The sequence below is a fragment of the Carassius auratus genome, unplaced genomic scaffold (assembly GCF_003368295.1).
Source record: "Carassius auratus strain Wakin unplaced genomic scaffold, ASM336829v1 scaf_tig00215150, whole genome shotgun sequence".
Classification (NCBI taxonomy): Eukaryota; Metazoa; Chordata; class Actinopteri; order Cypriniformes; family Cyprinidae; genus Carassius; species Carassius auratus.
Genome location: NW_020527953.1, coordinates 31,709 through 58,060, shown reverse-complemented (window position 1 = coordinate 58,060; position 26,352 = coordinate 31,709). Strand labels below are relative to the sequence as shown.

Below are 26,352 nucleotides of genomic sequence, written 5' to 3'. Positions count from 1 at the left end.
GAGTGAAACTGTTTTTTAACTGCTTTAAAATGCTATCAAGAACAGTGAAAGAAGAACGTCTCCTCCACTGAGAAAGCTGCAAAACTATTTTATTGCTAAAGTTGCGGGGAAGCACAGCAAGTTTCTATGCATATGTATGCATTAGGACAGACAGAGGGAAAAATAGTGTGTGCCTTCTGTGGACAATAAATCAATTTCGTATAGGAAAAACGTGGAAATAATTTGTCATTTTTATCCTATACTTTGATATATCTATTGGCTTGGTGACTGTCATTGTGGGTTTTGGATCTTTTGCTTTGTTGTAGGACCTTTGAAATAACTGAAATAATTTGGCAAAGTGATATGGACAATCGTTTTATATGCACATGCTGAGTGATAGAGACAAAAAAAAAGTGTGAGTAAAAAAACCTACCATATATAAGCACAACTGACTCCTCGATGGCGTGTTGGGAGCTGAACTGAGAGTCCAGAAGGGCCGGATGACAAAAGAACCATAGAAAGCTGACTGGTACCAACCCACATGAAGATGATCAATGTTACATGGCGCAAACTTATCTTCATCTGATCCTGAACTACAAGAGAAAAAAAGATAAAGGCATCAGTGTGGGAAAGAAGGCATGATGTTGTGATTCTCAGTTGCACATTTTGCTTGATGATTGTTGTCATCTCATTATGTGGAGCTTTGAGCACCTCTTCACCTGAAGAATAGGCCACAGCAAACAACAAGAACATGCAAAGTGCCTTGAGAGGAAAATGTCTTACAGATATAATCATGTCACTTTGTTTTTATTGTCAGTTAGAGAGCTGTTAAGGGTTATAATTCGCCTGGTCTGGAGTCTAGAGACCGATACTCAACCAATAAGTGATTTCAGCTGTGGATATTCAATATTTCTTAATTAAAGATGATGATATTTTGCCAAACACTTGATTGCTATGAAGATGAAAATTAAATACTAGAATTCTGCACTAGAAAATTTTAATAAAGAATACTTCATTATACACACACACAAACACACACACACAACATCAAAACAAAGCAAATATTATGTCTTATTACAGTGGGGAAAAAATCTAATTTGATATCTTTGTCTTGTTAACCACGAAAAAAAATCAAAAGATGTTTAAAACAAGATAATATTAATACAAAAATTATAATAATTATTATATAATGATAATCATAATAATAATAATTTAGAATAATAGCAATTATCACAATATATTGTAACTACAATATTTACAAATTATGGTTATAATAATTGATTAATAATAATAATAATAATATTCACAATCTTAATAAACATGCTTAAAATATACAATTATCCTAGTATGAGCAAAATAAGAATATATATATAATATATATATATATATATATATACATATATATATATATGTATATATATATATATATATATATTATATATTATATATATATATATATATATATATATATATATATATATATATATATATATATAGTGCAGAAAATACTGTCAAAAATTCCAAAAATACATAATATAGTAGATTGTATCTTCTCTGGACTGCCTATGGTCACTGTCAGCTTCAGCTGTATGAAAAAAAAGCAGCATCAATATCCTTTTAAACTTGTATTAACAATTTAGCACAATAGCATCTGGATATCCTAATATTCAGAAGGATTTTAGGATAAAGTTGGGATAAGTGAGGACAACCAAAGTAAGATTGAGGTAATCTTATTTGAATCCACAAATGATTAAAAGCAGTCTGTTCATGTTCAGTGCCATAAAGTGTCTGTGCTTCGGGTACCATGTAAAAATACATCCTCGTCTTTTCTAGCATATGCACTATCGCAAAAAAAAAAAAAAAAGACTAACAAGATATATGATGCTGAAAAGGATTTCTTGGTACTAAGATGAGTGCATCCCTAGTGTATACAGTAGTATATGATCACATGAGTATCTGTGCAAGTACACACACTTTCAGGACAGACATGGCACTTCTGCAGAGTGCACTTTTGAGGACTGGGCTTCCTGTCAACACTGGAAACTTCGACCCAAACACAGCCAGATTTGGTACTACAGATAGGGATAAATGTATGAACACAGACACATTAACTCCTCGGCTTAGCTGGACAACAATTTCCACTCTCGTGTGCCAAGCCAGAATCTGATGTCCCGAAAATACCCCCTCTGACAATTCAAAGGCCATTCGTTTTTATCCTGAGTGCAAAAGGGAGATAGCAGGATTATTAACAGAGGAAACATGTCGAGGATGGACATAACAAGGGGCTTCATTTTATTAAAACAGCCAGAGAGTCTCATAAGGTACACTGAATAAGAAGTGGTCCGCTCTCATGAGAAAACATCTGCGAGATGAAGACTAGCCATAGGATGGAAGGCAGCAGTAACTCAAAAAAAATGTAAACTAATCAAATGGTTGATCCTTTGGGGGAGCACATCTCTGAGAGGAAATGTGTGAGAAAGGAGGGTTGGAGGGGACGAAAACAAATGACTCTTTTAGAGTGGATACAAAGCGGACTTCAAAAGCAGTAAAAAATGTGTGCATTCCAGTACACAGCACAGTTTGGAAACCACAAACCAGATTTTTGCAAGGACAAATGAGTTGCATGAGAATAAAGAAAACAGAAAAGATGTAAATGAAAAAAAAAAAAAACAGACAAAACATACAACCCAAATCCCCTAAAACACTTGAAACAACAACACACAAAACAAGATAATGAGAGTCTAGCTGATGGCATCCTGTAATTAAATGGATTTTCATTCGGAAAGAAAACACCACCTAAAAAAATATAAAAACATGGCCAAACCCACCAGATTTTTTGCCTGGAAGATTTATTTTATGTTTTTTTTTTTTTTTTTTTTATGACCCGAGACCTCACATGAACTTTTTGACTTCTTCTGTGGACACTTCAAATGTTGTGGTTTACAAACAGAAAACAAGGAGGCCTAAAAATTGCAGATCTGCACAGCAGTGTTGGCGCCTCGATTTCAAAATGCTAATTTTAAAGAAGATCCAAAAAAGAAATGATCAAAAAGTTCCAATTAAACAGTATAACATCAATCATCACTCTTTAACACCCCAAGGTCAAAGGCAGAGTGTATTTTTGGGTTTTGTAAATATAATAGCCATTGCTTTCCTCTGTACTCTGTAATCGTGCAGCTTGTTACACAGAAACATGCAAAGCAACTGGACTTTTGGAACTGGAATTTTCACCTATAGCAAACCATAAAACAGAAAAAAAGAAAAGTGAAGTCCACACCATTGCAAACAGATTGTGCTGGTCGTGAGCACCTTAAACTTTCAAACGGGACACCCCATGGTCGCAAATCCACATCAAGTGCAGCATTCGGGACAGGGACCGCACTCATTCTGAGATAGGCTTGAATACATAAAGGAGTTTCATTTTAAATATTGATGGAAAGTATTCTTATGTCAAAAGTCAAGGAGGCTATTCTTTTTTTTATTAAAATAGGACATTTTTGAATAATAATTATTAGTGATAAAAAAAAAATTAATGAATAACAAATGCACAGTAATTATAAATAAAACATTTAATTTATTGGCTGGATGAAATGTTCAAAATGTGCAAAGAAGCTTTTTTTTGAGAAGTTTTTTCTCAATTATACAGAATATTGAGAATTTGTTTTTTTTAATAAATAAATATTCAGTGATTATTAAAAAATTAATAATTTTCATTAAAACGTTTCTTAACGTTTACAAACGTTTAAAATGTGCGAAATAAAACTGTTTTTCCTCAAAAAAAAAAAAACAATTTACGATAGTTGGTGATAAAAATTTTCTTATTATTATCAAATAAACTGATGATTATTAAAACATTTATTGGCTGAATAACACTTGCAAAATAAACATGGTCACCACTTTTTTTCCCCCCCAGGGATGTGTTCTTTTATCGTGTCCTGGATAAATAAGGACAGGATCGAATGTGACACATGTCATCTGCAGGCAAGCCGATGCATTTTTTTCCACACATGCTGAAACCTGGGGCAGCAGCTCGTGATGTTACAGCTCAGCACCTGGAGTGCTAATGAGAGGCGCCATCTCACTCTAGTTCCATCTAGACACCCGTCTCCATCTCTTGGTCCTTTTCTTTATTTCTTTTCCCCCTTTTCTGATACAAGGCTCACAGACTTGTTAGATAAATTCAGACAGTGACAGCTTGTCAGGTCTCTGCGACAGGGTAGGATAGCCCAGAAAAATGTGTGAAGATCTACTTCCATGGCATGCAAATTCAAGATCTCAGCACACTTAAAGGGGCAGGTCACCTTAAACTGAACCTAAAAACTGAAAATTCTAGGAATTAATATTTTGGCAGGTAAATGATAAATAGCCCATAGTAAAATTCTATACTACTTTGTTCTAAATAAATGTAAAAAAAAAAAAATGTATGCATATAAAATACTACAAATAAAAAATAAATAAAAATAGACTGCTGTTCAAAAGTTTACTGTTTAACATTTAGTCTCAGAAACGCTGGAATGAAAAATACAGTAAAAATGTATTTAGGTGCTCAAGTTATCTTTTATTAGCAATGATAATGAAAACAGTAATTATTTTTCTGCGTAGTATTTTTGTAAAAACCATGATACATTTATTACATTTTTTTTTATAAAGTTCAAAAGAAACCCATTTATTTGAAAATGAAATTTTGTAACATTAAACTTTACGGTCACATTTAAATCAATTTAATGTTTGCAGAATAAAAGTATTTATTTCTTTAAAAAAAATAGAAAATAGTGTTCAGCATGAACTGATAATAATTTTGGGATAATTCAATTTAACAGTGTTGCTTAATTCATACAGTTTTTAAAGATAACTATAACTTCTATAACTTTAAAAGATGGCAATGGTAAATGTAAAATAATACCAACAAATAAAATATATATTTAATATCAGTAGCCAATATGTTGTCAATAGATTGTGCATCTAGAAAACTCTGCCTTAATTTACTCATGTTGCCTACAACCTGGAGGACTTACTTTCTTCTGTAGGACACAAAATGTAAAGTTATGAACAATGTTCATAGGGGCTTTTCTGAAACCAATGCTGACTTTTTTGTTTTGTTCTGATGAGGGACGTACATTTTAGCTGTTTAATAATGAACATCATATCATAGATTATAAATAACCCTCATACTCCTTCATATAAGACTATATGTTCCCATAAGGATGTCAAAAACTCATTTAAATGAACAGGCATGGGTTTCTGATTCCATACAATGAACTTTGGCTTTATACTGACTTCAGAATGGCTACATCAGCAAAGAAGAAATCCTCAGAGCTCAAAAACCTTGACCTTTTCTTCTCTTCATGCACTTTTCCTGTTTCTTAAGCCTACAATTCCATAGCTAACATCATATTAGCCATTACACGTGGACTGTCTACTATGTTCTTCTATGTTTGTCCTTTTGATAAGAACATTCAGCAGCAGAAATAGCAGACCTGTCAAAGCTGAGGTCATACTTGCACTTTGTACCGATCTAAGCAAGGATGTGAAGCATTAAAGACACTATTTATGCTTTTAAAAAAGCACAGTGCCATCATGTAAAGCTAGCATTTAGCTAAAGATCTATGGCGCCATCTAGCGTAAGCACTTTTTCTGGTTTTCTGAATAAAGCTGAACCTAATTGTAAATCTGTATGATCTGCAGGCAATCACCGACACACACATGTAAACACAGTAACACGCAAGTAATCAGCAGGGCAAATAAAACAAACAAGCATGCTACTGGTTTCCATAATTCATCAAATCCAGCATAAATTGAATCTAAATCAAACAGGAGACCTTCCTGGCTGGTTGGCTATGGTCTTAAGCTTGACACGGCTTGTACAATATGTTCCAACGCTTAATAGTATCATGTCCTGAGGCCTTTTTCTCTGCTAGACAGGCTGAACTAAGCTGTTGTAACCCCTTCAGCTAGCTGACCGCCTCAGTGCATGCTATGCCCCTCGGGAAGCGGGAGGTGTATCTGTCTCTCTCTCCGTTACTCCATAGTCCCTGCCTCCTAATTACACCAGAGGAATCATCTACACCACATCACAGGCTCCTGCCGATCTGTCAATCATATTTCTTCTGAGCAGCAAGGCATTGCTTCAGCCCTGAAGAGATGGAGAAGGAAATACAGCTAAAGGAGATTGACACCTCCCTGGTGGGCTCCGTAAACTCGGATGGAAGAGGTGCGTGTCTGTGAGTTCATACATCCCTCTTTCTGTCTCATATTACTGCTGTTGTTGGATCTAGATATATTTATTATTTTGATTCAATATCATACTCATCATAAATCAGAGGGTGTGAGCAGAAGAGATGAATCAGTCAGAAAGATGTGCAGAAAAGCAGCAAATATACACATGACCGCTATTGATTTAAACCAGTGAGGCTATAGATGGGTCAATGAAAATGTGAAAATTTGAAATTTATTCAAACAATTAATTCGCTACTATACAGAAGTTTGCACTCTGTATTAATTTAGTTTTTTTTTTTTTTTTTAAGTCTCATATGCTCACAAAGGATGGAATTATTTAATAAAAATACAGTAAAAGTAGTAATATAGGGAAATTAAGTTACAAAATTCTAATCAAATCAAAGCCATCTGGTATGACCAACTTGTAGAAACATAAAACAGCAGATGAAATCATGGAACACCACTGCAAACCTTAATGACTGACTGTGTGTCAAGGTCAATAAGTTGCTTAAAAGTTCAAATCATTTTATGTTTTTTTTTTTGTTTTTTTTGACAAGGCAAGTTTAGATCTTGTTGTAAAAATGTCATGTGTGATGTCTAATATTTATGAATGAATAAATTCATGACATCTATTAAAATTTCATTTTTTTTACCTTGAAAACTGACTTGAAAATGTCATAAAAGTTTTTCAAAACCATATGAAGCCAATATGAATACAATGAGAACATTCCTACAAGAAGATCCGAGTAGGGGGGAAAAATACAACACGACTAAAATGGGAACATGAGAGATCCAGGCTGTAAGGGAGAAGTATGAAAGATATCAGATTCTGCGATGTTAAAGAGATAACCTCGTGCTGATGTCTTGCCGAGCATGACCAAACCAAGTCTCAGTGAGAAGCTCATATCCATCACTTAGTTACCGTTTTTTGTCAGGCGGCGAGAAAGACGCCCTACTTTATGACACAAGTGGTCCCACAAAAATAAAACCATGAATCACACACAGCACAGTGTTCCAATGCTAGTGAATAGCCTTTGGTGGGGAAGGCAGGGAGGGGCCCCTGTGGCGATAAGCCCGGAGAACTCTGCACCCTTCAAGTCAGCCAACTCACATTGAGCACAACCAATGAGACAAGACCAACAAAGTCAATAAGTACCCTTGGAGAACACAAACTAGGGACGAAAGTGTGCCCCAGAAACAGGGCGTGTTACTGCCAGGAATCACTAGAATGTTCCCAGAACAAGCAATTTAAGCTATTAAAGCCTTGAATAAAGTCTTAGACAGCGTATGAACTACAAAAACAACTCATATGTTCCCAAAACTCGTTGTGGATAAGTTTAATTTGATGCAAGGTTCATAAAATAAAATAAAAAAACTTTTTGTGAGTGACTGAAGTAGTCAATCAGAAAGTACTTTGCAAAGTTCAAAAGGTCACGGTCTGTGGTTTTGGTCTGAAAACATGTTGGTCTGGATATGGTCTTTGGACTTTGACTTTCATCAGGATTCTGGTTTTGAAACATCTAGTTAGACAACAATGGAAGTTACTGCACATCATGTCTAATTCTCCAGGGACAGACCATAATACACTAAGCCCTAGATCTACAAACCAACCCAAAAATGGACTAGTGTTTGAACACTCCATCTGCTGAAGCATCTGCTCTGACTGTTTCAACGCGGCAATGTCTTGACAGAATCACAGACCCACACAGTGCTGCAAATCTCCATTTTCCACAAACGATCCCCTGACAGAATAGCATACGGCCCATTTCTACTACTACTACCACCACTGCAGCTTGAGTTACTGTGATAAACTGCTTATGCATTATTAAAATGTTTGCATTTCTTGAAATTTTAGGATCTTGAGCTCTTTCTCTTTCTTCGCTGCTATGAATGTGTTGGTTAATAGGAGTCAGGCTATTAGATTTTACCAAAGAGCTTGCATTTACAAGTCTCTTTAGTTGTTTCCCAAATTCAGCAGCTAAGCCACATGAAACACTGTAGCTACCTGTGTACCTTTTATAGATTTAGACAACATAAACTGAAACACTTCAACACTATAAAAAAGTTGTTTCCAATTAGCAGTATTGGCTATGGCCCAAAAACAAAACAACACAAATTTGTTTACTTCCATTACAAAAAATTGGAATAAAGTACAAATCAAAAAACTGGAAAAAACTAGAAAAACCTTTCTTTAAAACAAATTAGGCTGAAAATGTTCCATTTTTCTACAAAAGAAACCCTTGGTTGAGCATAACCTGCGGTAAGGGGCTCTCTAAAATGATGAAAAAAGCATTCCTGTTTGTTGTGTCTTCACCCCAATTTCTCAAAACCAAATGCGTTTACCTTTGAAAAAAGTCCTTGAACCATCGATGACGGTTGTCAAATGGTAAATGCAAGGGCATGAAAGGTTAAGGCCAGATGTCGCATGGAAGTCATTTCATCCAATGATTGCACTTAATGATCATATAACAACCAAGGAGCATAAGGCTGTTTTGTAAGAGCAGGTGCACCATATGTCACAAATATTGTTTGATCATGATGTTGCAATATTCAATATGATAATGACCTCATATGCACATGCAAAATGTCAATAATGTAAAAAACACCTTGTTTGGTTTCCTCAATCACCAGATCTGTAATTGTTGAACATTTAGGTGCCACATTTCTATTTACACACTATATGTGACACACTCTGGCATTTTGGTATTTTTAAAATCACAAAGCCTTTCAAAATGCCAATTAGTTATATAATAAATACACCCTGATATTTGAATAAAATAAGTAATTTTGTCAAAAAAGTTTGGAATCTTTAGAGGGCATTTTTGACAGCCACTAAATGGGTTAGCTCCAGCTTACCTTTCTGATCTACTGACACTCCACCAACCTACAAGAGCTCTTATGTCTGCGAACTTAGACCTCTTAGTGGTTCCTATAGCAAAACTTAAGAACAGAGGAGATAGAGCATTTTCTATTGCTGCTCCAAGACTGTGGAACAATCTCCCACCTGCAATTAGGACTGCACCCACCTTGTCCATTTTTAAAGTGAGGTTAAAGACTTTCCTATTTGATCTGTCTTGTACAAAATGAATGTTGATGTGGTTGTTCTGTTTGTCATTGTATTTTATCATGTTATGGTGCTTATTTAAAAATTTTGCATTCAGTATAGCTCATTGGTCAACGGAAGTCGTGTTTAATGGTGCTTTATAAATAAAGTGATTGATTGATTAAATGATTATATCTTGATGATGTCTAAAGTAGAAATTATATAATAAGAAAACACAGTCTTTCATTCAGTGCATAAAACTCCAAAATGATGGAGTAAGGTGACATAGCAATTTTATTTAACATTTTAAGATAACTTTTTCAACTGCAAACCAACACACAAGGGCACTGCATCACTCCAATTACCCCCAATTCACACCGTCACCTCTTGTCCTCAATTCTCTGTCAGGCGCTCACCTTTGTCTTGGTTGCTGTGCCTACAAGCTGCACGAAGCAGAGGATAGAGAGGAGGAGGATGAGGAGGTGGTATCAGTCTAAAAGTGAGTCATTAGCCTCATTAGCGTTTTCATCCACTTTGTCGCTGCTGCGTGAAACAAACCCTTTTAGTATCCCGCACCACAACACCTCCACTTTACCAAACAGAGTTCCAGCGTCGCTCTCCATTCAGGAGTCTGCGTGAAGGATGGAGCCGAACCAGTGTGTGCCCGACACAGATAACTTTATCTCCCTACACAGACATGCGCACCCATTGAAACGCTAAAATCCCAAGCCTGCAAAACACCTTGGCCCAGACTTCTCCTTACTCTCACCGAAGCCACGCAAATGCAAGAGGTGAGACATCAATTTGGGCACTCAACTGAATAACATTTGCGCGGGGATCAGAACCGGCTGCAGAAGCACGCTCAAAGCACTACATAAGGGCACTGAGAGCACTGACAAGCAAGGCAATATCGTGTTCATAATCAAATGCGATTCATCTGCGATTATGAACACAATATTGCCTAGCTTGTCAGTGAACTATGGCTCCATGAAGTAAATGCCACTCCATCTGAAAGCAGTTGATGGCGATTTACTACCAATCATGAAACCGGCTTTACTGATGAGATGTGCATGACAATCATATGTGAATAATTGCACAGCCCTGGTAGCGATGTTTATAGGCTACTCATCATTTCAAGGTAATGACATCTCTAAACTGGACAAATTTTAACACATTGTTTTAATAAAGGGAATTTAAGGTTCCGTTTTGGAAATACAGAATAAGTTTGTAATAATGAATGCAATATTGTATTCTTTTCTTGACCCTGTTCTGATGTATGTGTATATGATGTAAATTGAGAAAGGAATCGATTCGATTGACTCCTACGATAGACTGGGAGTTGGGGTCAACCACAAAAATTGAACACCCTTAGTTTAAACCACAAAAGGACGTCAAACAAAACAGCATGTTACATTTTCCTCAGGAAAGTCCCAGCGTGTAGTAAGTAAGTAAGTAAACTTTGGATTAGAGTAGCTACAATATAATCACTAGAATAACAAATATACTATTACTATTATTAAATATATTAACTATATTCTAGATAGACTTCTTTAAACATTTAAAAACTGCATTTAGTAACTGTCCAAAAAACAGAGAATCTTTAGAGGGTGTTTTCTCAAAAACATTTGTGACAGGCACTATTTAAATTATTATATCTTTGACCACGTCATAATTAGAAATGTAATAATTATAGAATTAGAAAACATTTAGAGAATAAACCTAGCATGCGTTTATGGGTCAAAATGACTCAAAATGATGGAGTAGGTTACTGGTAGCAATTACAGATCGGGGACAGCTGCAGAGGTGCATATTGAACATTACAACAGGCCCCAGATTGTGCAAAACAAACGAATATGTTGTCTGAAGCGAGGGGGCCACAGGCACTGTGAATAATCCGATATCCCAAGCCCACGAGGAGAGGCAGAAGTCATTTCTGTGATGCTGACCGCCTAATGAAAACAAATCACAAGAAATAAACACTACTCCATAAGTGATGCGCAATAACGCAGGCTGAAATATGCTAATGGGTGTATCAAAATGTGTCTTAGGGTGAAATTTATAAATGGAAAGATAGAAATGGACATGAACGAAGTTTTTAGTGCCATTAGTGGACAAACATTCCCAAACATCTGCCACAAACACACATGCTTTCCACGGACCCTGACCTGAATTAGGTTCGCCTCGGGGTGAGATGCTACCCAGCTTGCAAGACAGGATGGGCCTTCCAGGCACTCATTACCGACCTAGAATCATCTTCCAGGACAAACAGAGAAGACATGGGGAGAAGTGAAAAAAAGGGAAAAGGAGGACTAGAAGAGAGTTGCTGGAGGCGGGGGAAATGAAAAACAAGGGTTTGTTATGGAGACAATGAATTTCAAAGCAAATATTCTGGGAGAGCGAGGGTGGTGAACGGTGCCTAGGGGGGCAGTGAAGAGGCATTCGCCTGATCTGATCTAACCGGAGATTAACCGCGGCTCTAATCCTCGCCATGGGCTGTGGCGGAGACGTGACAGGCCACGCTCCACCCTGAACAGGGCAAATGACAGAGCCGTATGATCTCGCTCTGATGAGCAAAAAGTCATTAGGCCGTGCAGTAAACTTCACAACACTGCTTACTGTCCCCACAAGCGACACTTAACCTCACCCTGAGACAACAAGTGAGCACATGCAATGGGGTATTCAAGCGGATTGCACATTTGGGATGTCAACTCAACAGGAAATGGCTCCAAAACAGGGTTTGTGTACATTAAAAGACAGATATGTAAGATAAGTGTTGGTTAAACATGAAAAAATTATACATGATTGCTGCTCTAAAGTCTCTTATGGGCTGCATTTCATCATAAAGACTAAAAATAGTATTATTAACATTTAAAGGACTGTTTTCTATTTTATTATTCTAAAATTAAATTTTTCAGCAGCAATTACTTCAGTCTTTGTGTCACATGATCCTTCAAAAATCACTTGAATATGTTGATTTGCTGCTAAATATTTTTGTGAAAACCGTGATTGTTTCAGGATTCCTTGATAAACAGAAAGTTTAAAAGGACACAATTTTTGAAGTACAAATCTTTTGTTACATTACAAATGTCTTTACTGACACTTTTGATCAGCTTTTATTAAAAGCTTTGTGGAGCTTTTATTATTAGTTAATTTAAAAAAAGAAAAAAACTTGAAAGTATATATAATGGCAAAATTACTTATAAGCTACCAAGAACAAAAACTGCATCCAATTAAAGTGTGAAGACATTGCATGGTTGTGCTTACATGGACGACCTGAGTTTGAACCCAATTTGAGACAGACAGTGGATTAGTTGCTAATAGGGATAGGTCACAGTTAACTTGTGATCCAACAACTGACTTATTGATTAATTAAGTTCATTAGTTAATCTAATTTTATTTTATTTTTCACATCAGAGCTTTCATAAGCATACGTAGCTTTAATTTTTGGACAGTTTGGATGGTAAATAAATAAATAAATAATTTATATATATATATATCAAGACCTCTATATTGTGTTCCATTTCATACATACCTGTTTTTTAAAGGTGCCATCTGTAATGTTTGGCAAAAAAAAAGTCATACTCCACATTCCATAACAGATGGGGTCAGTATGCCTCAATAAAGTGAATTGGTCTACTCTATAGTAACAAACGAGAAACGGCATAGTCTCTATGCTCCGCCCCTACATTCACAACAACATTACAGCCATAGCCGAAGCCTAACTGTGCATTCACACCGTCGGCGTCGAGAGCGTCAAAAATCGCTCTTGACGCTCTGCTCACGACGCTGCAGAAAGATTTGTGAGCGCTCAGACGCTCTAACGTAGATCGAATGCTTATTTTGTATTTAAAGCAGCCGCAAAGCATACAAGCTTGTTGATCTCGTGCAGACTAACCACAAGGAGTTATAAGTTAACCTCATTAAATATTGTTGTGGACGAAATATTAGGATCCTTAACTTAAAATGAACAATCTCAGACACCTTGGCCCACGTATCTCTTTTAATTTATTTTTTATGTCCCTGTACGTAAACAGGGACACATCATAGATTAATACAAACGCTAAACAGCAATAATCAACCTGTCCTTTATTCTGCTTGGAAACTTGTCATGACTTAGGTCTGTGTTGCTGTATTTTTGTCTTTTTGTCTGTGTGTCTAGTCTCAGAACACATGGGTTTTGTTTTGACAGCTCATGTGTTCTGCTGTCAGTGTTTCTTCCCCCCTCCCACTCATTACCCTTAATTCCCTGTGTTCCGTTACACCAGTAGCCTCCTCCCTCATTAGCTCTCCTCTATTTTAGTTCCTCTCGTGGTCTTTTGTCAGACCATTGTGATTGTTTTGTTCTTCGAGTGTGATCATCCTGTCCAGTCTGCCTAGTCCTGCCTTGTCATGTTTTAGGCTCCAAGTGTTTTTCTGGAACTGTTCCTGTCAGTCTAGACTGGTTCTGCCTCCGGTCCCTGCATCACCTTCCTGTTGGGATCTTCCGAGACCTCTCCCCAGCTCCTCTCTGCACTCTGTCCTTTCATTCAGGGATTTTGGTGAGCCTTTGACGTTGCGTCCCCAATGACGCTCTGGTTGATGTGATTTGACGTTGCGTCACAGAAGACGCTTGGACTGGTCCCCGCTGAGAGGATTCTTTTATTCTGCACTATGGAGTAGTCATTCTTCTGTTTGCCCAGTGAGGGCTAAATAAACTCTGTTACCTGCAACTGAGTCCTGCGTATCCCTAACAGAAATGAATGTGCCAACTCTCAAGCATTCACTGTGAGACACACACAATTGACTCTTTTCACATGCTTTCACGCCACACATCAATTTTTTCATGCACAGAAAAACCACGAAGCAAAGAGGACACGGAGACCTACAGACTAGACGGAGCAGGTTAGTTATGATATAATAATAGGGCTCTGCAAAAAATCGAATGCGGTTTTCATGCACCTCTCATCAGTAAAGACGCTCCTGTAATTAGAAGTATATCTCCAGCCTCTGCGTTCAGATCAGGGTTGCCAGGTTTTTACAACAAATCCTGCCCAGTTGCTTCTTAAAACTAGTCCAAAACTAGCCCAATCGCGTTTCCGGGAGGTTCCCCTATAAAAATTGCTTCCCGGGGTTAAAATATACATTTTTGGGAAGGGTTTCCCTGGTAAAATTAGCATTTTAGGCGCTAAATATCACGTTATTGGTATTGTATTGTGATTGCTTCAAACCGGGGACATGATAAACAACCGCAGACTTGGCAACACTGGTTCAGGTGGAGCGGCAGTTACTACACAGAGCGGTAGTCTACCGACAACTAACACAAAATTGCTTTCAAAATCGACAAAGAATCGCCTGCGATTTTAACATCGATTTTGTGTAGATTGTCAGTGAATTATGGCTCTGTGTAGTAAATGCCAACCAGTGTTGCCAAGTCTGTGGTGGTTGTTTTTCATGTCTGCGGGTCGCAGCGACCCCAATACAAATAACGTGATCTTTAGCCTCTAAAATGCGAATTATACCAAGGCAACCCTGCTAAAAAACGTATGTTTTAACCCCGGGAAGCAATGTTTTATCGGGGAACCTTCTGAAAGCGGGATTGGGCTAGTTTTGAGAAGCAACTGGGCAGGATTTGTTGTGAAAACCTGGCAGCCCTGATCTGAACACACGTGCTGGAGATATACTCCTAATTACAGGAGCGTCTTTACTGATGAGATGTACATGAGGAAAGACATTCACAGCCCTATATAATAAAATGGGTAACGTTAAGTTATAGCTAGCTAATTATCAAACGCAGCTACGGTTAGCCAACGCTAACATTAGCACGTTTATCGAACAGCCTTCGACACATTTCTATGTTATAACTTCCGAAAACAAATACACAAACATATAAAACAAACTTCTAGCGAAATACTAACAGCATCTAACTTACCAATCCAAAAGAAATGTTGCAAGATCGGAGTCTAACCTCATTTCTTTCAGGTCCATCAGTTGTCTCCAGTGATTAAAAGCAGTGCCGATGTTTACTCTTGATTTGTGTTTCCGAGCGCGGTTGTTTCCCTGTAGCGGGTGACGCTCTCTTCCCTTAACTGAAATGAACTAGTGGGCTGTACTTTCCACATGATTGACATCAGGTTCAAGTACACGCCCACAAGCCGTGCGAGTTATTCGTGTATTGTAGGTTGGCTGGTGGTTATGTTGCCCGCATACCGCCTCCCATGGCCGAAACTGGTATTACGACACCTGTCGGGCCGGGGCTAGTAATGCTAATGCTAATTAAGGTTGATATCTCTGCAGCACTATAACTTAACATTTTTTTATGACATCATCGCCCTTATTTCTTCTCATTCTTTTGATGCGTGTAGGGCATGTTATGGATATTTTTACCTCAATTTTTGCAAATGGCACCTTTAATGCAAAAGCATGACTTACATTACACGCCTGACTGATCCGGATCAGCTGAACCCAAAACCAGCATAATTATAGTTCTCGCGTAAGAAAAAGTCGATTTTTAAACCATGTAGGTCTCCATATCCCTTGCTTGCTAAGCAGCCACAAGAGACGAAACCAGCTTTTGCCAAAAAGTGGTCCAACAACAGGATTAACAATTTTGGATATTCAGCAAACAGCCTATTTGTCATTAATTCTCTAAATGTGGACAAATGAAATATGAAGACTGTAACTCGATGTAACTGGGCAGGTGGCTGATGATACAGGTTGTTAAGTTTTTGTTAAGACTGTTCTGGCATGTGCCAGTGTCTGTTTCCAATGCTAAAATACAGCTGTATTCAGAAGACAGACAGGCTTAGACCAACCCGATTACTACATTTCTGCATTTAAATAATCAACGGTACAAGAGAGGCAGATTTAGGCTTCATGACAGCTCCCCATCAGTAGTCCATCATTTATTTCCTCTGCCTTTCAGTCACTTTTTGGCATGTCTGTACGCTTCCCTGAAAAATCTGAGTTATTTTTCTATCTCCAAAAGACATACAGGTGCATCTCAATTAAATAGAATGTCATGAAAAAGTTAATTTATTTCAATAATTCAACTCAAATTGTGAAAATCGTGTATTAAATAAATTCAATGCACACAGACTGAAGTAGTTTATGTCTTTGGTTCTTTTAATTGTGATGATTTTGGCTCACATTTAACAAAAACCCACCAATCTCAACTAGTACGAATATGGTGACATGCCAATCAGCTAATCAACACAAAACACCTGCAAAGGTTTCCTGAGCCTTCAAAATGGTCTCTCAGTTTGGTTCACTAGGCTACACAAACATGGGGAAAACTGCTGATCTGACCTGTCCAGAAGACAATCATTGACACCCTTCACAAGGAGGGTAAGCCACAAACATTCATTGCCAAAGAAGCTGGCTGTTCACAAAGTGCTGTATCCAAGCATGTGAACAGAAAGCTGAGTGGAAGGAAAAAAGTGTGGAAGAAAAAGATGCACAACCAACCGAGAGAACTGCAGCCTTATGAGGATTGTTAAGAAAAATCGATTCAAGAATTTGAGTGAACTTCAGAAGGAATGGACTGAGGCTGGGGTCAAGGCATCAAGAGCCACCACACACAGATGTGTCAAGGAATTTGGTTACAGTTGTCGCATTCCTCTTGTTAAGCCACTCCTGTACCACAGACAACATCAGAGGCGTCTTGACTGTCCAGCAAACTCACCAGACCTGAACCTCAGAGAGAATCTATGGGGTATTGTCAAGAGGAAAATGAGAAACAAGAGACCAAAAAATGCAGATGAGCTGTTTGTTCACATGTTTGTTGTGGAGCGGACCATCAGTGTATGCTTTCGGTAGAATAAATAAAAGTAGTCTGAGTCCACGCTGACCTGTCCATGTATGTGTCAGGATTGCTGATGAGGAAAGAATAACACAGACTTAAAGCCGCCTTTCCACTGTCTCCAACGAACGACAAGTGACAGACCAAAGTCATTAATTTCCAATGGAAAGTAGTGCAGGAGCTACATGGAGTTCCGATCACATGTGCATGCGGAAATTTCAGATACGATTTGAGCTGCGGATGTGTTCAAATATTTGAACTTCTGCGCCTAGATCATATGTGACCGTCCGAGCCGATGTGATGTATTCTAATTAAAACTATCGCTGCGAGGTCAAAACTTCCAATATTTTCTATAAATATTTAAATAAAAAAAAGGCAGTAGAGCTGACCATTTCTGTAAATGGTAAGTTTGTGATAACATAAAAGTAGTTTAAATGTTTTGCCACTTGCTTAAGCAACTTAATATATAAATCTAGAAGTAAATGCAAAAGTAAAAAGCATTGAATAATGTGTTGTTTATATTTATGGTGTTCAAACATCTGTGTCTGTGAAAGACCTACTGTGGTAAAAAAGTACTGCAATGCTGAAAAAGCATTTTTAGTGACCATGTTTGGATCTGAAATCAAAATAATGGATAAATATTGTGTTTGTGGTAAACAGCCACGGATCAGTAGCGGACTCGTGTGTGAAAGCACAGTCCATGCTGCTTCCCCTCTCACAAGAGTTACCTAAGAGGGAGACAATTTTTTTCCCATCAACTGGCAACCCGGGGTGCTGGAATTCAATTGGGTATACTGGCAGTGGGCGGGTTTTACAAACCAGAACAAAGACAGACATTATGGCCTGGAACGCACATTTTCAAAGGAGAATAACTGACTGTAGAACTGTTTTTCAGATAAACATGTTAACTTATCAAGTTTCTTAAATATCTGCAAACGTATCATGGTATTTTTTAAGAGTCGAAAACATACAGGACCATTAGACCAGTAATAGCACAGGAGAAAACCAGCTTCGACTGGTTAAAGATGTTTTTCAGCAGGGTCTGCAGTTATATAACAAAAATCACAGCCCAAGCACATTAGGAGGCCAGGCACGGCACTTGACTGACGACATCCCTGAAAGCATTCATTTTTCTTTGTCTGCACGCTGTTAAATGTGGCACACACCTCTCTTCCCCTCCTCTGTCACAAACCTGAAATCAACTTTAAAATATATCACTCCTGCCACTGAGGTGAAGCCGTAATGCTCCGTTCATGTACAGAATACAAACTTACAAACAGCCTAAATGGATAATCCATCCTCAGTGCACCTCTCCCTGAATCCGAGTAAATCTACAAGATCATTTCCACAATGAATACTAAATTTTTCTGCCAGGAAATATGGGCTGTGGATTACCTCCGACAGCACAAAGCTGCAATCTTTAAGTCATACACAGTTTTATTTATGCATATATTAGAAAAAAAAACCCACCCGAAGTGAGTCACTGAGCTCACACACAGAGCAAGCATTTTTGACAAGTCCCATACTGCCACCTTCTGGTAAAAAAAAAAAAGAAGCTTTTTTATTCTGCAAGCCTGGAAACATGAAAAACGCTTCCTTTGCAGAAAATGTATGTAGATAGAAAAGTGCCAAGGCTTCATACATTCATTATATATGAATTATTCTTTTTATTTTATATTTGTTTAATGGCATCTTTTTATGACTGAAGGCAAGTATCACTGATATTAATTTAAGTGATCTCTCTGGGTAGAAAAAAAAATTCCACCAATATTTAACCATTTAATGTAGCCATTCTACATTACAGTATAAATGTCAATTTCAAATGAATTTAAAACAATCTTCACATAAACCCATAATAATGAATGTCATATTTAGAAACCTGTCCCCTTCCAAAAGTAGGAAATATACAGAAAGTTACTACAAAAAAGTTTTATTAAATTAAATACATGCACTTAGCAGACGCTTTTATCCAAAGCAACTTACAGTGCATTCAGGCTAACAGTTTTATCTGACATGTTCCCTGGGAATCGAACCCATAACCTTGTGCTGCTAACGCAATGCTCTAACACTTGAGCCTTTTTTTAGGTTTCTATTCTACAAAAATTCAAAGAAAATGTATCAGTTTCCAATAAATATATTAATAAATACATACATAAATTTAAGGAGCAAAACTATTTTCAGAACTGATTATAATAAAAGTTTCTTAAGCATTAAATCAAGAAATTAGAAACTGGAGTGATTTCTGAAGGATCGAGTGACACTGAAGAATGGAGTAATGACTGCTGAAAATTCAGCTTTGCCATCAAAGAAATACATTACACTTTATGATACATTAAAATAGAAAACAGTTCTATGATAGTACATATTTATAATATAAATGGTAATATATATTTATAAAATACATCTTCCATTTTTATATACACACACACAACAAGCTAAAATGTTCTCCTAAATAATTCCATGCAAATCTGAGCCTTTGGTTTATACTGGCTGGTTAGAGTCTCTAAACAGCCAATATGTTCTCACTGGCTGTAACTGTGTAGTGTCACACAGCATTTTCACTTTCATTGTGGAGACTGACAAATTACTTGATGCTGGAAATGTATGGTGTCATGCCTGGTTAGGACACGGTGTAAAGCTCAGTCGAATTTGTTCTAGATCATTAAACATGACTTTATGGTGCCTCGGAAGCCTGTCTGCTGAGATACTTTCATTCAAAAACACTGTTTTTTTCCAGTTCCAGAGTGACTCTAGGAACTGTTGCTTCTCAAACAAATCTAATTCCATTGATTAACCTATAAGCAGATGCTCTGTGACCTCAATTATGAGCATCAAATAAGGGGTACATACAAAATGTCCAGTATTAGGGGTAGAACATGTTGTAAACGTAAATCAGTAGCAGACTGAAATGTTTATAAATACTACATATACATTCTTGCGGTAAAACAAGAGAGGAAAAGCAAAATGCATACACAGTTAGGTTGAAAGCACTAGAGAAGACAAAACGCACAGCATGACAACGTATCATGATGCATTCATGTGGGACAGGGGTTGAGTTAACAGATGGCGTTCTCTCACTGACTGCTTCAGCGTCGTCCTGGAAAACGATGAAAAGACGCATCTTGTTACAGCAGTTCAACGCAGCAGTAAACATTTAAATACGTTTGCAAATGTAATTAACCCTGACAAACACACAAAGACTCTTTAAACCAGCTGCTAAAGAATCCTCTACCTACTGTGTACTGTTATATTGGTGCATATAAATAACAATAATTAAATATCATTCTTGCTTTAGCTCATTTGGTGGAAAACAAGTGAAAAAGAGCATTTCTGTCTTATCTAATTGGCTACAATGGCTGCTTGGAAAAGTATTTTAAGAAAAACAATTTAAATATTTAAATACAACTTTTGTTCTTTTAAATATTAAAATTCCATCTGAATATTATCAAAAGGCTAATAGACTGCTGACCATGTGAAAACAACATCCACATTAAAATTTACACCGTGAGTAAGTATAGACAGGCAGATTAGAAAACAAACTGATAGAAAGACTGAGACTAAGATTAACAGTGCTGGTCATGATTAGTTTGGATTCAGTGCAGTAAACACGGTTTAAAAGGACTTTGTAACAGTTAGTCCTCCTACAGTATAACAGCAGGGGCTAAAGTCTCTCCGGATGAGCCATAGAGACATAGAAATTACAAAACAACACGAACAGCGGTAGACAAATTTGTAAGCTACCAACATTTGAGTTTTCCATTCACGTTTACAAGATTTTACATAATCATGCCCCGTGAAATCAAATAATGGCTGTGTCAAAGTATGTGCACAGAAACAGTTTTCTGAGGTGATATCATGCACATTAGCATAACAGTAGTGTGACTTATGTAATGCTACTACACAAAAATGCTTGCGACTTGCATATAAAGTGCAGGGCAGGATGACTTCTTAACATCTTAACATAGGCCTACTGTAATAGTTAAACACCACCTTTTTTTTTTTTTTTTTTTTTTTTTAAACCAAACATTACATGACTTTTATTGTATAATACTTTTTTTTAAAAAATGTACCTTTTGTGCATTTAGATGCATTTTTTGGACATTTCCATTTTAATATGTTTTGGAATGGATCATGGTAATTCCACAGCATTTGGGGAATCTTCGATTAACATGGTATACACTATAATTTATAATTTACAATTCATTAAAGGGGTCATGAATTGAGAACTTTTACTTGAGCTTTTGATATATAAGAGGTCGTCGTACTAAAAGAATATCCGGTATGTTTCAGAACTGAAAACTGCCTCCACAGAAGAATTTCTAGGCCTAATTCTGTAGCCCCGCCCACTGATTCACACACGACATAGTAGGGAAATAACATGAGTGGTGCTAAACCAAATAGAGCAACCGAGCAATAAAGATGCCGTTAAAGGTCGCAAAATATTGTGCTGTGCCTGGTTGTGGAAGAACACAATCGCTGCATAACCTTCCTTCGGATTCAAATATTAGGAGTGCGTGGATGAACTTTATTTTTAATGAAGTTCCAGCTCACGTGAGTAAAACATTGAATGTTTGTTTAATTTCACCACGGATTCTTTAGTAAATGACAAGTCAATGCTGGATTTGCAGAGAGACGGAGATTAGAAAGCACTGCCTTATTGGATCCAACAGGAATGGTGCAGCAAACTCATGTGAGAAAAAAATATTAGTACTGTGTGTCGCTATTGCTTCATTAGAAGTTGCTTGAATATACTATTAAGTTGTGTGACAATGTATCACTGTACATTTTGTATGGAAAAGTAATTACTATTAGCATTTAAATTTAATGTCCACTGGGATTTTTTTAATGCCAATACCAAGCAAAATGGCAAAAATAAGCTGTGATAGGAAAAAGTATTCAAATTTTTAACATTACATTAAAAATTCTTCAGTTTGAGGTTCAATCTGGCGGTGTACTTAGAAGTTGCATTTGTTACAACATACACTGGCATATCTAAAAACATACTTTATAAAATGTATAAAAATGAAAACATTATTTACATTAACAATATTTAGAGCTTATTCTAATGTTCTTGTTATGGTCTGTTTGAGACTCTGAAAATGGGAGGTCAGAGTCAATCCTTTTCTTGGCTGGGTCAGTCTGTTGGTTTTACGCTCTTTAGCTGTTCCACCCTTCTCTTTCAGTCTCTCCAAAGCAAACTTGCACTCCTCCATCAGATAAGACTCGATACAACCACCTGAAAATCTTCTGCTCTGTCTGAGGCAGTCAAACACCAGGTAAAAAATGGAATGAAGTGATGGAAGTCACCTCGGGTCACTGACAGGTTTCCATAATATGCGAAAATTAAAACTCCTATGAAAATAAAACACTTGCAAACTAACCTTTTAAAACTCTAGTAATAAATAAAGCAATTGCCTTGCAGGAAAAAACAAGCAAAGGAGTCGCAACTGCTCATTAAAGAGTAAATTTACACCTTTCTGCAACCTGTACTGTTCAAGGATCCTTGCTTTGCATTTGAAGGGTGTTTAAATATCCATTAGACATCATAATTTGTCAGGCACAGCCCTATGGGCAAAAGACAAGGAAATTATGCTGTAATGGGAAGTGTGGGAGAGGGTCACCCAAACACACATTGTCATATGTACACAGCCCTGTAGCAGAGGAGGAGAATAAATTAAGCACAAGGACACCACAGGAAGTGCCAGAGTCACTGAGTTAATATATAACTCTAATTTAGAATCAGAACTAACTTAACTCTTCTTGATAAATGCATCGTAAGTCATTACAGTCAGTTGTGGATTCAAAGGTGATCTTGTTGTCCCCTCTAACACGTTCAAAAAAGTCTAAAATGACAGATGTATTATAAGTGGCCCCTTTTTGTTGTTTTGCTTTATTTTTTGGTCAGATTTTTTTATATATATCTTGCCATCTTTTAGTATAAACAGTAGAAATGAAAATATTTTTCACCAGTGTGATGTTCACAGTCATATCACCCCAGCCCTAATTTGGTGGCCCACAAAACAACACCCTACCTTAGACAATTTTGGTTCCTTTGCTGCATCCATTTCTGAGCCTTTACAGCCCATTACACTTTTAATAATGCAACCCTGCTTCATTCTCCCTCCCATGATGCACAGCCCATCTCACCGGCTACACCTGTGATGTCACAGGCCGTAAAAGCTAATAAACAACTCACAGTCTCTCACTCTGTGCTGAAACCAGACCATTCTCATTCTCACTTCTCTCCAGACCGAGCTTGATGAGGCGTTCTGGCTAGCACTCTCTGGAGAAGCCCTATAAAAGCTGAGCCCCAACACAGGTTTCTGTTGAATTACACCACAATTTAGTTCCCCATTTACTAGCGCGACTATCGACAATGACGTTTTTCTGTGTAAGTGATCACTGATGAGCTGGCAGGTAGTAAACAGAGGCTGGCAGGAAAAAAGTACTGAAAATGCAGAGAAAGACAAAGGAATGAAAGGAACGAGAGAAAGAAACCTGTATAATAAAGCTGTGTTTCTAATCAAATGGCTACTTTTATAAAATCAGACGCTTGTTGACAGTCTTATCAGGCACAATTTAAGACAGAACAATCTAAATGGCATTTGGAATGGCAGGATCTCTATTTAGCCATGAACACATTTATAATGTTCCCAGGAATCTTATCTGTGTATATTCTCTCTCTGCACTCCATCGGAACTTAATGTTGCACATCTCAACATCCATGTCACTAAATCATTAGCTTTCTCTGCCAAAGCTGCTAAAAATGATTATTTCAATACTTCTTCGGGGAGCCCAAAATATAAAGATTTCATTTCTGGGAGGCATCAGTGATGGGTATTATTTAATGCACTGATACAATGAGATCCAAAATGAAGCTAGATTTGATCCGTGGGTAAAATTCACATTTTAAATAATAGAAACAGTAGCATCATAATGAGGGTAGATGGCCTACTTTGGAAACTCTAACTCAAATGCCATTTAGAAAATGAATCCTGTCGGAATAGTGCTAACAAATGATTAAGACAATGAGCACAACTTTAGTCGCTAACCTTCATCGAAGTCAGCATCGTCCTCTGTGTGTTTAGGGAAAGGGAAGCAGTTGGTGATCTCCAACCTGTCCTCCACCAGCAGCCCCAGCAGCACCACCTCACTGCCCTGACCTTCCTCCTGGCAATTCTTGATGATCTTCATCACCTCACCTCCTGAAACACTGAAACACAAGCTTGAAGATCTGCTAATACTCACACTTGACTTCATTTCTGTTTGTAGCTTAAAATATACAAATATAAATTGCACATACCTCCAAATCTTTTTTGGGAAAAAAATATATAATTAAATGTATTTCTTATTATTTACTAATAGAAAAAGTTTGGAATAATTAAGATGCTTTTTTTGTTTTTGAAAGAAGTCAATTTGATAAACAATACAGTAAAACAGCAATAATTGTCAAATATTATTGCAAATAAAATTGTATACTGCTTTCAATTGTAATTTATTCCTGTAATGAATTGTCAGCAAATTGATTTTTTTTAATTATTTTCTTTTATGAAATTAATTAATTTGGGGTCATTAAGATTTTCTTTTTAAATACAATTAATAAGTTTATCAGCAAATATGCATTAAATTGATCAAGTGACAGTAAAGACATTTATAATATTACAAATATATATATATATATATATATATATATATATATAAAATGCTGTTTAAGTTTTTCTATTTATCAAAAAATACAGAAAAAAAGTATTGTGGTTCCAACAAAAGCATTAATGATGAAGCAACAAAAACTCGTTTTCGACATTAATAATAAGAACTATTATTAAAAAATGAGAAACAACTGACAACAATTGGGCACTAAACAGAATATTTAATTAATTCCTAAAAGATCATGTGATGCTGAAGACTCGATTAATATGTTTCAAATTATTATTATTTTTTTTTTATAAAGTCGCTTTTTTTTTCTTTAAGAAATACACTTAGCCTCAGTGAACATAGGAGACTTCTTAAAAAAATAAAAATAAAAAATTAATTAATAAATAATTAACTTTTGTGGTGGTGTCTGGTGTGCTTTAAATATGTATATAGTCTGAATAGCATGTTCTGGAACTGTAAATGACAAAGGGTGGATAGCTGAAGGGATTCCTGGAAAGGTGCTGAAAGGAATTTGGTAGTAGGTGGATTTGGGACAAAATAGAGCTTAATCTTTAATCCGTAAACTTTAATACAGATCATAACCATTTGGAATTAGAAGTGTCCTCTAGAGATAACAGATGACAGATGGAGAATGGGAAAATCTGAGAAGCCATGGGAGTGGGGCAGTGGTAATAACAGTGGATGAAATACCACAAGTGAAGAGCAAAGCATCCCACACAGCAGCGATAAGCTCAATGGCAGAGCGATGCCCCGCGTTTTTATAGAAAAACCTAATTCATCTTCAGCCGAGCAGAGCAGGGGCTCAAATCTTTCGACAAAGCAGTATCGATCCTTGGGTCCAGGAGGCCTGGCATCTAACACAATAATGGATTTTCAATTGTGACCAACAGCAGGCACAACCGTATTTGAATCCTAACAACAACAAAAAATGTCCTATGTTAAAGCCTCAAAGGTTTCAAATAAAAATAGGTGAGAGATAGACTGATACACTTGCCTCTGAATTCATTGGACCAGTACAGAAAGGTCAGTGGGGCACAAAAAAAAAAGACATGGTTAACAAGATCTTGGTTCAGAAACCTGTGACACAGGTCCGTGCTTAAATCTCCCAATGCTTAACCAGGATTAAGGAACCAATGTGGGGGGGGGGGGGATCAATACAGCGCCATCCATTCATCTTCAAAGCCTGGTCCTCATCCAGAGCTTGTGCTGAAGCAATTTCTGTACGAGTTAAGAGACATTTACAACCAGAATCTAGAGTACTCTTTGTGGAAGATCCAAAACACCTTCCTGCCATTCACAAGATAGGTTCAAAACGCCTTCCATATATACATTTTCAGAAAAAAATAAATAAATAAAATACAAAATTTGCTCAGGCCTGGTTATGGGGGTATGCCAGGAAAAATACTAAATTTAAAATTATATACACACACACACAGACTTACAGGCAACTTTAATAGGTACACCTTGCTAGTACCAGGCTGGACCCCATTTTTGCCTTAATTCTTCATGGCATAGATTCAACAAAGTGTTGTAAACATTCCTCAGAGATTTTGGTCAATATTGACATGATACCATCACGCAATTGCTGCAGATTTGTCGGCTGCACATGCATGTGAATCTCCGTTACACCACATCCCAAAGCTGCTCTTGCAGATTGAGATCTGGTGACTGTTGAGGCCAT

General features: G+C 37.0%; 1 pseudogene; it reads right to left on the bottom strand.

Annotated features, from left to right (window-relative positions):
* Positions 1-412: 412 nt before the first annotated feature.
* On the bottom strand, positions 413-26,352 carry LOC113093807 (eukaryotic translation initiation factor 3 subunit H-like; annotated as a pseudogene).